Below are 14,806 nucleotides of genomic sequence, written 5' to 3'. Positions count from 1 at the left end.
CGCAATCTCGTTGCCGCACGTCACCCATTCCAAAAATGGGTGTCGGGTGCAAACAAAGCATGAGTTTTCGCCACCGGAACCAATTCTTCGTTTTTCGCAACGAACATGCCCAATCCACTACTTTAGGTCCAAAACTCATGTTTGGGGTGGTTTCGCGCAATTTCGTTGCCGCACGTCACCCATTCCGAAAACGGGTGTCGGGGCGCATACAAAGCATGAGTTCTCGCCACCGGAACCATTTCTTCGCTTTTAACAACGAACATGCCCAATCCACTACTTTAGGTACAAAACTCATGTTTGGTGTGGTTTCACGCAATTTCGTTGGCGCATGTCACCAATTCCGAAAACGGGTGTCAGGGTGCATACAAGCACGAGTTTTTGCCACCGGAACCATTTATTCGTTTTTTGCAACGAACATACCCAATCCACTAGTTTAGCTCCAAAACTCATGTTTAGGGTGGTTTCGCGCAATTTTGTTGCCGCACATCACTCATTCCGAAAACGGGTGTCGGGGTGCATACAAAGCATGAGCTTTTGCCACCGGAACCATTTCGTCGTTTTTTGCAACGAACATGCCCAATCCACTACTTTAGGTCCAAAACTCATGTTTGGGGTGGTTTCGCGCAATTTCGTTGGCGTACGTCACCCATTCCGAAAACGGGTGTCGGGGTGCATACAAAGCACGAGTTTTCGCCACCGGAACCATTTTTTCGTTTTTCGCAACGAACATGCCCAATCCACTACGTTAGGTCCAAAAGAGATGTTTGGGGTGGTTTCGCGCAATCTCGTTGCCGCACGTCAGCCATTTCAAAAACGGGTGTCGGGTGCAAACAAAGCATGAGTTTTCGCCACCGGAACCAATTCTTCGTTTTTCACAACGAACTTGCCCAATCCACTACTTTAGGTCCAAAACTCATATTTGGGGTGGTTTCGCGCAATCTCGTTGCCGCACGTCACCCATTCCAAAAAGGGTGTCGGGGCGCATACAAAGCATGAGTTTTCGCCACTGGAACCATTTCTTCGTTTTTCACAACGAACATGCCCAATCCACTACTTTAGGTACAAAACTCATGTTTGGTGTGGTTTCGCGCAATTTCGTTGGCGCACGTCACCAATTCCGAAAACGGGTGTCGGGGTGCATACAAGCACGAGTTTTTGCCACCGGAACCATTTATTCGTTTTTCGCAACGAACATACCCAATCCACTAGTTTAGGTCCAAAACTCATGTTTGGGGTGGTTTCGTGCAATTTTGTTGCCGCACATCACTCATTCCGAAAACGGGTGTCGGGGTGCATACAAAGCATGAGTTTTTGCCACCGGAACCATTTTGTCGTTTTTTGCAACGAACATGCCCAATCCACTACTTTAGGTCCAAAACTCATGTTTGGGTGGTTTCGCGCAATTTCGTTGCCGCACGTCACTCATTCCGAAAACGGGTGTCGGGGTGCATACAAAGCACGAGCTTTCGCCACCGGAACCATTTTTTCGTTTTTCGCAACGAACATGCCCAATCCCCTACTTTAGGTCCAAAACTCATGTTTGGGGTGGTTTCATGCAATTTCGTTGCCGCACGTCACCCATTCCAAAAACGGGTGTCGGGTGCATACAAAGCATGAGTTTTTGCCACCAGAACCATTTCTCCGTTTTTCGCAACGAACATGCCCAATCCACTACTTTAGGTCCAAAACTCATGTTTGGGGTGGTTTTGCGCAATTCCGTTGCCGCACGTCATCCATTCCGTAAACGGGTGTCGGGGTGCATACAAAGCTTGAGTTTTTGCCACCGGAACCATTTCGTCGTTTTTTGCAACGAACATGCCCAATCCACTACTTTAGGTCCAAAACTCATGTTTGGGGTGGTTTCGCGAAATTTCGTTGCCGCACGTCACCCATTCCGAAAACGGGTGTCGGGGTGCATACAAAGCACGAGTTTTCGCCACCGGAGCCATTTTTTCGTTTTTCGCAACGAACATGCCCAATCCACTACTTTAGGTCCAAAACTCATGTTTGGGGTGGTTTCGCGCAATCTCGTTGCCGCACGTCACCCATTCCAAAAATGGGTGTCGGGTGCAAACAAAGCATGAGTTTTCGCCACCACAAACCATTTCTTCGTTTTCGCAACGAACATGCCCAATCCACTACTTTAGGTCCAAAACTCATGTTTGGGGTGGTTTTGCGCAATTCCGTTGCCGCACGTCACCCATTCCGTAAACGGGTGTCGGGGTGCATACAAAGCATGAGTTTTTGCCACCGGAACCATTTCGTCGTTTTTTGCAACGAACATGCCCAATCCACTACTTTAGGTCCAAAACTCATGTTTGGGGTGGTTTCGCGTAATTTCGTTGCCGCACGTCACCCATTCTGAAAACGGGTGTTGGTGTGCATACAAAGCACGAGTTTTTGCCACCGGAACTATTTCTTCGTTTTTCGCAACGAACATGCCCAATCCACTACTTTAGGTCTGAAACTCATGTTTGGGGTGGTTTCGCGCAATTTCGTTGCCGCACGTCACCAATTCCGAAAACGGGTGTCGGGGTGCATACAAGCATGAGTTTTTGCCACCGGAACCATTTATTCGTTTTTCACAACGAACATGCCCAATCCACTACTTTAGGTCCAAAACTCATGTTTGAGGTGGTTTCGCACAATTTCGTTGCCGCACGTCACCCATTCCGAAAACGGGTGTCGGGGTGCATACAAAGCACGAGTTTTTGCCACCAGAACCATTTCGTCGTTTTTTGCAACGAACATGCCCAATCCACTACTTTAGGTCCAAAACTCATGTTTGGCGTGGTTTCGCGCAATTTTGTTGCCGCACATCACCCATTCCGAAAACGGGTGTCGGGGTGCATACAAAGCATGAGTTTTTGCCACCGGAACCATTTCGTCTTTTTTTGCAACGAACATGCCTAATCCACTACTTTAGGTCCAAAACTCATGTTTGGGTGGTTTCGCGCAATTTCGTTGCCGCACGTCACCCATTCCGAAAACTGGTGTCGGGGTGCATACAAAGCACGAGTGTTGCCACCGGAACCATTTTTTCGTTTTTCGTAACGAACATGCCTAATCCCCTACTTTAGGTCCAAAACTCATGTTTGGGGTGGTTTCACGCAATTTCGTTGCCGCACGTCACCCATTCCGAAAACGGGTGTCGGGTGCATACAAAGCATGAGTTTTTGCCACCGGAACCATTTCTTCATTTTTCGCAACGAACATGCCCAATCCACTACTTTAGGTCCAAAACTCATGTTTGGGGTGGTTTTGCGCAATTCCGTTGCCGCACGTCACCGATTCCGAAAACGGGTGTCGGGGTGCATACAAAGCATGAGTTTTTGCCACCGGAACCATTTCGTCGTTTTTTGCAACGAACATGCCCAATCCACTACTTTAGGTCCAAAACTCATGTTTAGGGTGGTTTTGCGCAATTCCGTTGCCGCACGTCACCCATTCCGAAAACGGGTGTCGGGTGCATACAAAGCATGAGTTTTTGCCACCGGAACCATTTCTTCGTTTTTCGTAACGAACATGTCCAATCCACTACTTTAGGTCCAAAACTCATGTTTGGGGTGTTTTCGCGCAATTTTGTTGCCGCCCTTCACCCATTCTGAAAACGAGTGTCGGGGTGCATACAAAGCACGAGTTTTTGCCACCGGAACCATTTCTTCGTTTTTTTCAATGAACATGCCCAAACCACTACTTTAGGTCCAAAACTCATGTTTGGGGTGGTTTCGCTCAATTTCTTTGTCGCACGTCACCCATTCCGAAAACGGGTGTCGGGGTGCATACAAAGCATGAGTTTTTGCCACCGAAACCATTTCTTGGTTTTTCGCAACGAACATGCACAATCCACTACTTTAGGTCCAAAACTCATGTTTGGGGGGTTTCACGCAATTTCGTTGCCGCACGTCACCCATTTCGAAAACGGGTGTCGGGGTGCATACAAAGCATGAGTTTTCGCCACCGGAACCATTTCTTCGTTTTCTCAACTAACTTGCCCAATCCACTACTTTAGGTAAAAACTCATGTTTGGGGTGGTTTCGCGCAATTTCATTGCCGCACGTCACCCATTCCGAAAACGGGTGTTGGGGGGTGCATACAAAGCACGAGTTTTTGCCACCGGAACTATTTCTTCGTTTTTCGCAACAAACATGCCCAATCCACTACTTTAGGTCCAAAACTCATGTTTGGGGTGGTTTCGCGCAATTTCGTTGCAGCACATCACCCATTCCGAAAACGGGTGTCGGGGTGCATACAAAGCACGAGCTTTCGCCACCGGAACCATTTTTTCGTTTTTCGCAACGAACATGCCCAATCCCCTACTTTAGGTCCAAAACTCATGTTTGGGGTGGTTTCATGCAATTTCGTTGCCGCACGTCACCTATTCCGAAAACGGGTGTCGGGTGCATACAAAGCATGAGTTTTTGCAACCGGAACCATTTCTTCGTTTTTCGCAACGAACATGCCCAATCCACTACTTTAGGTCCAAAACTCATGTTTGGGGTGGTTTTGCGCAATTCCGTTGCCGCACGTCACCCATTCCGTAAACGGGTGTCGGGGTGCATACAAAGCATGAGTTTTTGCCACCGGAACCATTTCGTCGTTTTTTGCAACGAACATGCCCAATCCACTACTTTAGGTCCAAAACTCATGTTTGGGGTGGTTTCGCGCAATTTCGTTGCCGCACGTCACCCATTCCGAAAATGGGTGTCGGGGTGCATACAAAGCATGAGTTTTCGCCACCGGAACCATTTTTTCGTTTTTCGCAACGAACATGCCCAATCCACTTTTAGGTCCAAAACTCATGTTTGGGGTGGTTTCGCGCAATTTCGTCGCCGCACGGCACCCATTCCGAAAACGGGTGTCGGGGTGCATACAAAGCACGAGTTTTCGCCACCGGAACAATTTTTTCGTTTTGCGCAACGAACATGCCCAATCCAATACTTTAGGTCCGAAACTCATGTTTGGGGTGGTTTCACGCAATTTCGTTGCCGCATGTCACCAATTCCGAAAACGGGTGTCGGGGTGCATACAAGCATGAGTTTTTGCCACCGGAACCATTTATTCGTTTTTCACAACGAGCATGCCCAATCCACTACTTTAGGTCCAAAACTCATTTTTGAGGTGGTTTCACGCAATTTCGTTGCCGCATGTCACCAATTCCGAAAACGGGTGTCTGGGTGCATACAAAGCACAAGTTTTTGCCACCAGAACCATTTCGTCGTTTTTTGCAACGAACATGCCCAATCCACTACTTTAGGTCCAAAACTCATGTTTGGGGTGGTTTCGCGCAATTTTGTAGCCGCACATCACCCATTCCGAAAACGGGTGTCGGGGTGCATACAAAGCATGAGTTTTTGCCACCGGAACCATTTCGTCGTTTTTTGCAACGAACATGCCCAATCCACTACTTTAGGTCCAAAACTCATGTTTGGGTGGTTTCGCGCAATTTCGTTGCTGCACGTCACCCATTCCGAAAACTGGTGTCGGGGTGCATACAAAGCACGAGTTTTCGCAACCGGAACCATTTTTTCGTTTTTCGTAACGAACATGCCCAATCCCCTACTTTAGGTCCAAAACTCATGTTTGGGGTGGTTTCACGCAATTTCGTTGCCGCACGTCACCTATTCCGAAAACGGGTGTCGGGTGCATACAAAGCATGAGTTTTTGCCACCGGAACCATTTCTTCGTTTTTCGCAACGAACATGCCCAATCCACTACTTTAGGTCCAAAACTCATGTTTGGGGTGGTTTTGCGCAATTCCGTTGCCGCACGTCACCCATTCCGAAAACGGGTGTCGGGTGCATACAAAGCATGAGTTTTTGCCACCGGAACTATTTCTTCGTTTTTCGTAACGAACATGTCCAATCCACTACTTTAGGTCCAAAACTCATGTTTGGGGTGTTTTCGCGTAATTTTGTTGCCGCACGTCACCCATTCTGAAAACGGGTGTCGGGGTGCATACAAAGCACGAGTTTTTGCCACCGGAACCATTTCTTCGTTTTTTTCAATGAACATGCCCAAACCACTACTTTAGGTCCAAAACTCATGTTTGGGGTGGTTTCGCTCAATTTCTTTGCCGCACGTCACCCATTCCGAAAACGGGTGTCGGGGTGCATACAAAGCATGAGTTTTTGCCACCGAAACCATTTCTTCGTTTTTCGCAACGAACATGCACAATCCACTACTTTAGGTCCAAAACTCATGTTTGGGGGGTTTCACGCAATTTCGTTGCCGCACGTCACCCATTTCGAAAACGGGTGTCGGGGTGCATACAAAGCATGAGTTTTCGCCACCGGAACCATTTCTTCGTTTTCTCAACTAACTTGCCCAATCCACTACTTTAGGTAAAAACTCATGTTTGGGGTGGTTTCGCGCAATTTCATTGCCGCACGTCACCCATTCCGAAAACGGGTGTTGGGGTGCATACAAAGCACGAGTTTTTGCCACCGGAACCATTTTTTCGTTTTTCGCAACGAACATGCCCAATCCACTACTTTAGGTCCAAAACTCATGTTTGGGGTGGTTTCGCGCAATCTCGTTGCCGCACGTCACCCATTTCAAAAACGGGTGTCGGGGAGCATACAAAGCACGAGTTTTTGCCACCGGAACTATTTATTCGTTTTTTGCAACTAACATACCCAATCCACTAGTTTAGGTCCAAAACTCATGTTTGGGGTGGTTTCGCGCAATTTTGTTGCCGCACATCACCCATTCCGAAAACGGGTGTCGGGGTGCATACAAAGCATGAGTTTTCGCCACCGGAACCATTTCGTCGTTTTTTGCAACGAACATGCCCAATCCACTACTTTAGGTCCAAAACTCATGTTTGGGGTGGTTTCGCGCAATTTCGTTGCCGCACGTCACCCATTCCGAAAACGGGTGTCGGGGCGCATACAAAGCATGAGTTTTCGCCACCGGAACCATTTCTTCGTTTTTCACAACGAACATGCCCAATCCACTACTTTAGGTACAAAACTCATGTTTGGTGTGGTTTCACGCAATTTCGTTGGCGCATGTCACCAATTCCGAAAACGGGTGTCTGGGTGCAAACAAAGCACGAGTTTTTGCCACCGGAACTATTTATTCGTTTTTTGCAACTAACATACCAAATCCACTAGTTTAGGTCCAAAACTCATGTTTGGGGTGGTTTCGCGCAATTTTGTTGCCGCACATCACCCATTCCGAAAACGGGTGTCGGGGTGCATACAAAGCATGAGTTTTTGCCACCGGAACCATTTCGTCGTTTTTTGCAACGAACATGCCCAATCCACTACTTTAGGTCCAAAACTCATGTTTGGGGTGGTTTCGCGCAATTTCGTTGCCGTTCGTCACGCATTCCGAAAACGGGTGTCGGGGTGCATACAAAGCACGAGTTTTCGCCACCGGAACCATTTTTTCGTTTTTCGCAACGAACATGCCCAATCCACTACTTTAGGTCCAAAACTCATGTTTGGGGTGGTTTCGCGCAATCTCGTTGCCGCACGTCACCCATTTCAAAAACGGGTGTCGGGTGCAAACAAAGCATGAGTTTTCGCCACCGGAACAAATTCTTCGTTTTTCACAACGAACATGCCCAATCCACTACTTTAGGTCCAAAACTCATGTTTGGGGTGGTTTCGCTCAATCTCGTTGCCGCACGTCACCCATTTCAAAAACGGGTGTCGGGTGCAAACAAAGCATGAGTTTTTGCCACCGGAACCATTTATTCGTTTTTCGCAACGAACATACCCAATCCACTAGTTTAGGTCCAAAACTCATGTTTGGGGTGGTTTCGTGCAATTTTGTTGCCGCACATCACTCATTCCGAAAACAAGTGTCGGGGTGCATACAAAGCATGAGTTTTTGCCACAGGAACCATTTCGTCGTTTTTTGCAACGAACATGCCCAATCCACTACTTTAGGTCCAAAACTCATGTTTGGGTGGTTTCGCGCAATTTCGTTGCCGCACGTCACCCATTCCGAAAACGGGTGTCGGTGTGCATACAAAGCACGAGCTTTCGTCACCGGAACCATTTTTTCATTTTTCGCAACGAACATGCCCAATCCCCTACTTTAGGTCCAAAACTCATGTTTGGGGTGGTTTCATGCAATTTCGTTGCCGCACGTCACCCATTCCGAAAACGGGTGTCGGGTGCATACAAAGCATGAGTTTTTGCCACCAGAACCATTTCTTCGTTTTTCGCAACGAACATGCCCAATCCACTACTTTAGGTCCAAAACTCATGTTTGGGGTGGTTTTGCGCAATTCCGTTGCCGCACGTCACCCATTCTGTAAACGGGTGTCGGGGTGCATACAAAGCATGAGTTTTTGCCACCGGAACCATTTCGTCGTTTTTGCAACGAACATGTCCAATCCACTACTTTAGGTCCAAAACTCATGTTTGGGGTGGTTTCGCGCAATTTCGTTGCCGCACGTCACCCATTCCGAAAACGGGTGTCGGGGTGCATACAAAGCACGAGTTTTCGCCACCGGAACCATTTTTTCGTTTTTCGCAACGAACATGCCCAATCCACTACTTTAGGTCCAAAACTCATGTTTGGGGTGGTTTCGCGCAATCTCGTTGCCGCACGTCACCCATTCCAAAAATGGGTGTCGGGTGCAAACAAAGCATGAGTTTTCGCCACCGGAACCAATTCTTCGTTTTTCGCAACGAACATGCCCAATCCACTACTTTAGGTCCAAAACTCATGTTTGGGGTGGTTTCGCGCAATTTCGTTGCCGCACGTCACCCATTCCGAAAACGGGTGTCGGGGCGCATACAAAGCATGAGTTTTCGCCACCGGAACCATTTCTTCGTTTTTCACAACGAACATGCCCAATCCACTACTTTAGGTACAAAACTCATGTTTGGTGTGGTTGATGAGGACATCACTATGAGTACGACTACACCAGCAGCACCTCCACATCAAGCGCCACTTCCTTCATTAGCTGGGCCAATCACTCGGGCCCGTGCCAGAGATCTTAACTTCGTCATGCTACTAAAGAATGAGGGCCCAGAAGAATAGACGACCAGCCCAACTGCGGCCCATAGTGGACGACCTAGGGTTGGCCGCCCCTAGGGGCTGCGCCCCCTCTATTTATCCAGGAGCTGCGCCTCCTTTATTCTCGAGTTTTGTTTTACATTAGCCTTAGCTACTCTCGAACACGCGCAAATCTGCGCTGTCTTCGTGTATTCAGAACTCCACCCTCGAGTAATAGATTAGATTGCTCGCATCTTGTTCTTGTTCGTTCTTCGATTGCGCACAGGAAACGATCTTCGTGATCAGGCCGATCTCGCATCAACAAGTTCGGTAACCACAGGGAGTTGGTTCAGCGATTGCATTGGCGCCTCGGGCTTGCTCGTCGTAGTCGGATCGCAAGGGTCATCTTCCGCCAAATCGGAATTATCTCTACTCGCCGAAAGATCGGGCACCTCAGCTCCATCAATTGGTATCAGATTTCCAGGTTGATCGGTGAGTTTATCGAGCGTTTTTTTTTCCTACAGTCCACAAAACCGCATAAAAATTCAGGTTAGATCTTATCCCAGCACCCTTTTGAGCCTCGCACTTTCTTTCAATAATCTGCATTGTTGAATTTGTGTGCTTTCGCGTCATTTGTTGCTGGTTGCATTGTGTTCTTCCACCATTCAAACCCTAGCGCCGCCACCATCTCCCGTTTGATCACGCCACAAACCGAGTCAACATTGTTTCCTTGTTTTTCTCCTTCGGTTACGTCAAAAAAAAACAGAAAAAACAAACCGAGTCAACGGCCGTTTCCTTGATTTTCTCCTTCGGTTACGAAAAAAAAAACAGAAAAAAAAAACAAACCGAGTCAACGACCGCTTCCTTGTTTTTCTCCTTCGGTTACATAAAAAAAAACAGAAACAAAAAAAAAGAAAACGAAGGAGAAAGGATACGTTTGTTTCATCCCGGTCGTTTTTAAAACATAACTTGAGGAACCTTCCGTAAACCGGGCATAACTTTTCGCTCGGGTGTCCAAAAAATCTGAAATTTTTACAGGAGCTAGTTGACACCATTCTGAGGCCGGCCAAACTTACCTACGGTCTGTTTGGGGTTCGACAAAATTGTCAAAAAAATTCAGGAAAATAAAGAAAAAAATCCGTCAAAGTTCTCGCACGCTTTTCAGAGAACTTCCTGATTTTCTGTAGACCACATCTGATATCTGTTTTAGGTGAAACTTCGTGTAGCTCCTATCTTGTTGCTTCTTGTGCTGAGAAAAATATCAAAAAAATCATACAAAAAAGAAAAACAAAATCACCTGTGATTTCTACTAGTGCCTTTTTGGCATCACTAGTACAATATTTACGGTACTGCCATTCTGCTAGTTCCATCCATCCTTTGCACCTGTGGCCAGCAATATAGTTTCGTGTTTTGCACTATAATTCAACTTTGCATTATTGTTTGATCGTGCTAATCCTTGACTTGAGTGCAGCCTACCCACAACTCCACATATTTCTACGACGAGCAGGTTTCTGTTTCTCCACGCAATCGCTCATCCAATCTTTCACCGGTTCCACCTGTTGATTGCAGTTCACCACTGTGGCTTGGTAAGAACGGATAAGAACTTGATAACAGCACTAGTGTGAGCGCCTTGTGAGCAGTACACCCCTGTTTTTGTCGTTGGTTTTTTTTTCTCCTTTTGGTGTTTTGGTGTTTGCGCTAACTATGGCAGGAGCACACGACATGGTGGATGCCCAGTTGCAGGAAGTAAGGGGACAAGTTGATGGACTTGCTGCTGACATTAGGACGATGCATGAACGGCTTGATTCAACGATCACTTCGACGACCGAGCGTTTCAACCAACTTGACCTTGCTCAAACGGCGACTCGCACCACACTCGACACCATCCTGGCACGCCTTGATGCATTGACCACAAAGATGGAGCAGGAATACGGCGGTGACACTGAGCAGGACGATGGAGATCGCCGTGGTCGTGCACGTCGTGTGGTTCGTCATCCCCCTAATGACTTATTTTCTAAGATTAAATTTAAAATTCCATCTTTTAATGGTAAATATGATCCTGCTGCATATCTTGATTGGGAATTAGAGGTAGAACAGAAATTTTCATGCCATGATATTCCTGCTAATAGCCAAGTGAAGGCTGCCATTAGTGAATTTACTGATTTTGCTTTAATTTGGTGGCGTGAGTATAAACAAAAACTTCCCATTAACAGTGTCATTACTTGGACCCAATTAAAAACTGCCATGCACCACAGATTTGTTCCTTCCTATTATGCTCGTGATTTGCTTAACAAAATGCAGCGTTTTCAACAAGGTTCACAATCTGTTGAGGAATATTACCAGGAGTTGCAAAAGGGTATGCTTCGTTGTGGTTTGGTTGAGTCAGATGACGCTGCTATGGCGCGTTTTCGTGGTGGTTTGAACAGGGAAATTCAGGATATACTTGATTATAAGAATTATTTTGATATAACCACATTGTTTGAATATGCTTGCAAAGCTGAACGTGAAGTGCAGGGACGACGATCAAAGACATATACTAACTCTTTTGCAGGCCGGGGTCCAACACACAGCTCAACTCCTTCCAGCCCTGCACCTCCTACGCCTAGCACTACATCGCGCACAGGGCCGACCAAGCCAGTGGCGCCCCCTGCCAAAGGCGCCGCTTCTTCCACAGGACGTACACGGGATATTCAGTGCCATCGTTGCAGAGGGTTTGGGCACATGATTCGGGACTGCCCAAACAAGCGTACCTTGCTTATACGTGACAATGGTGAGTACTCTTCAGCCAGTGATTCTGAGGAAACTAGTCATGCTATGATTGCCACTAACCATGCAGAAAATGAGGAAGTCCACGTTGATCCCATCGACGCCGATAGGTATGAGAGTCTTGTTGTGCAGCGTGTTCTCAGCACACAGGTTGCCCAGGCCGAAAAAAATCAGCGACACACTCTATTCCATACCAAGGGCGTCGTGCACGAACGGTCGATTCGCATCATCATCGATAGTGGCAGCTGCAACAATTTGGCAAGTATAGCGTTGGTAGAGAAATTATCCTTGCCCACTCGCACACATCCACATCCGTATCACATTCAATGGCTTAATGATGGTGGTAAAATAAAGGTAACACGTTCGGTACGTGTCCCCTTTTCGCTGGGTTCTTATTCTGATTATGCTGATTGCGATGTTATTCCTATGGAAGCATGCTCTTTGTTATTAGGTCGACCTTGGCAATATGATACTGATAGTTTACATCATGGTCGTTCAAATCATTATTCTTTCATGTTTAAAGGCCAGAAAATAATTATACATCCAATGACCCCTGACCAAATTTTGAAAGATGATCTTACTAGGGCTGCTAAAACTGCACAACAAGTCAAATCGACATCAGCCGCACCTATTAAATCTGAAATCAAGTTGCACTCTCCTGTTTTACTTGCTACACGTGCTGATTTTGATGATCTCCATGAAGCTCATATGCCCTGTTATGCACTTGTATGCTCGCGAATGCTTGTTCCGCTTGATGATGCACCGTCTTTGGATATACCCCCTGCTGTTGTTAACCTTTTGCAGGAGTATGCTGATGTTTATCCTACGGACTTACCACCGGGTCTTCCTCCCCTCCGTGGCATTGAGCATCAGATCGATCTCATCCCCGGCGCTTCTCTTCCGAACCGCGCCCCGTACCGTACAAATCCAGATGAGACGAAGGAGATCCAGCGCCAGGTGCAGACGCTGCTTGATAAGGGTTACATTCGTGAGTCTCTTAGCCCTTGCTCGGTTCCTGTTTTACTCGTCCCAAAGAAAGATGGGTCATGGTGTATGTGCGTAGATTGTCGTGCTATTAATAACATCACAGTTCGTTATCGATATCCTATTCCACGCCTTGATGATATGCTAGATGAGCTTAGTGGTGCCGTTATTTTCTCTAAGGTTGATTTGCGTAGCGGTTACCATCAGATTAGAATGAAACTCGGTGATGAATGGAAAACGGCTTTTAAAACAAAATTTGGTTTATATGAATGGTTGGTTATGCCATTTGGATTGACTAATGCTCCCAGCACCTTTATGCGTTTAATGAACGAAGTTCTACGGGCCTTCATAGGTTTGTTTGTTGTTGTTTATTTCGATGATATCCTTATTTACAGCAAGTCTATAGAGGAGCATTTAGAACATTTGCGTGCTGTTTTTGACGCTTTGCGTGCTGCTCGCTTGTTTGGTAACATGGAAAAGTGCACATTTTGCACGCAACGTGTCTCGTTTCTTGGTTATGTGGTTACTCCGCAGGGCATTGAGGTGGATAGCAGCAAGATTGCTGCCATTCGGGAGTGGCCTACACCGACGACGGTCACACAAATTCGGAGCTTTCTTGGACTTGCTGGTTTCTACCGCAGATTTGTTCGTGATTTTAGCTCCATTGCAGCGCCTCTACATGAGCTTACAAAGAAAGATGTGCCGTTTGCTTGGAGTGATTCGCAGGAGGTAGCGTTCAACACTTTGAAAGATAAGTTAACCCAAGCTCCCCTCTTGCAATTGCCTGATTTTAATAAAGTTTTTGAGCTTGAATGTGATGCTAGCGGTATTGGGCTAGGTGCTGTTTTGTTACAAGAAGGAAAACCAGTTGCTTATTTTAGTGAAAAATTAAGCGGTGCTAGTCTGAAATATTCTACTTATGATAAGGAGCTTTACGCTTTAGTGCGCACTTTGCATACTTGGCAGCACTATCTTTGGCATCGTGAGTTCATAATTCATTCTGATCATGAGGCTTTAAAACATATTCGTACCCAAACAAATCTGAACCGTCGTCATGCTAAATGGGTCGAATTCATTGAGTCCTTTCCTTACATTATTAAACACAAGAACGGGAAGGACAATGTTATTGCTGATGCTTTGTCTCGTCGCTATACCATGCTGTCACAATTAGATTTTAAAATCTTTGGTTTGGACACTGTGAAGGATCAATATGTTGACGATGCTGATTTTAAAGATGCTTTCGGCCATTGTATTAATGGGATACCATGGGGCAAATTTCACATACAGGATGGGTTCCTGTTTCGCGCTAACAAGCTGTGTGTTCCAGCTAGCTCGGTTCGTCTTTTGTTGTTACAGGAAGCGCATGGAGGCGGTCTCATGGGGCATTTTGGCGTCTACAAAACGCATGAGGTGTTGGCTGCCCATTTCTTTTGGCCTCGGATGCGCGCTGATGTGGAGCGCCTTGTTGCACGCTGCACTACTTGTCAGAAAGCTAAGTCACGGTTGAACAACCATGGTTTGTATATGCCTTTGCCTGTCCCTTCTTCTCCTTGGCTTGATATCTCTATGGACTTTGTTTTGGGCTTGCCTAGAACTAAGAAGGGGAGGGATAGTATTTTTGTGGTTGTTGATAGATTCTCTAAAATGGCTCACTTTATACCTTGTCATAAAACTGATGATGCTAGCATTGTTGCTGAATTGTTCTTTAGAGAAATTATTCGTTTACATGGTATTCCAAAAACAATAGTCTCTGATCGCGATGCTAAGTTTCTAAGCCATTTTTGGAGATCTCTTTGGAACAAATTGGGAACTAAATTGTTGTTTAGCACTACTTGTCACCCTCAGACTGATGGACAAACTGAGGTAGTAAATAGAACTTTATCTACCATGCTTAGGGCTGTTTTAGACAAGAATTTGAGACGTTGGGAGGATTGCTTGCCTCATGTTGAATTTGCTTACAATCATGCCACGCATTCTTCTACAAAGATGTGCCCTTTCCAGATTGTTTATGGTTACATCCCTAGGGCACCTATTGATTTGATTTCACTTAATGCTGCGAACGCCCCACATGTAGATGCTGCTGCACATGTTGAAC

Source organism: Zea mays, chromosome 1 (assembly GCF_902167145.1).
Source record: "Zea mays cultivar B73 chromosome 1, Zm-B73-REFERENCE-NAM-5.0, whole genome shotgun sequence".
Lineage (NCBI taxonomy): Eukaryota > Viridiplantae > Streptophyta > Magnoliopsida > Poales > Poaceae > Zea > Zea mays.
Note: the sequence above shows the minus strand (reverse complement) of the source record.